Source organism: Octopus bimaculoides, chromosome 30 (genome assembly GCF_001194135.2).
Source record: "Octopus bimaculoides isolate UCB-OBI-ISO-001 chromosome 30, ASM119413v2, whole genome shotgun sequence".
NCBI lineage: Eukaryota > Metazoa > Mollusca > Cephalopoda > Octopoda > Octopodidae > Octopus > Octopus bimaculoides.
In genome coordinates, this window is record NC_069010.1 from 5,986,438 (window position 1) to 5,987,233 (window position 796).

Sequence of the window (796 nt, forward strand, 5' to 3'; positions counted from 1 at the left end):
ACAGGGTTAACCTGGGTTAAAATAGGTTAAGATAGATTTGGAATTCTCAGAATATATAGACATGTTTATTAGGTGTGTATGTATATGTGTGTGTGTGTGCACAGAAGCGTTGAAATTATTACTGGCATTTCTAATTGAATGATGAATAATAATAATAAGAGGAAGAACACTCAAGAGTGCAAACCTCCACCAAGGCAACACCAATGTCCTCTCAACGATATATTTTTGATAGGTTGAGTAACCCAGTAAAGGTTCAAATGTAACTATCCTAGGATGAGGTTTGGAGGAAATTTAGCTGTTATTTTTAGCAGACTGAGTAAGCCAGTAATGACTTCTATGTAACCATCCTGTGGTGTGGTTTGAGGGAGATTTGACTGTTATTTTCAACAGGTTTTGCAACCCATCGGAGACTTTAATATGACTATCCTACAGCATTGTGTGAGAATGCTTTGACCGTTATTTTTAACAAGCTGAGCAACCTATTAGTGGCTCTGATGGTGACTCTGCTAGGGTAAGGTTTGAGGGAGATTTGGCTGTTATTTTCAACAAGCTGAGCTACCCACAAGTGGCTCCTCCCTTCCAGGATTTGGGCTGCTGTATTAGCACTGAATCAACAACAGAAATACTACCGCCAACATCAATACCACCACCACCACCACCACCACCACTATCCCATAAATACCATCACCATCCTCCACTCGTTTCACAGCCACGACGTCCAACCACGACCACCACCACCAATAACACAACTACGACCACTACTTGCAACACCACCACCACCACCATCCCATAAACA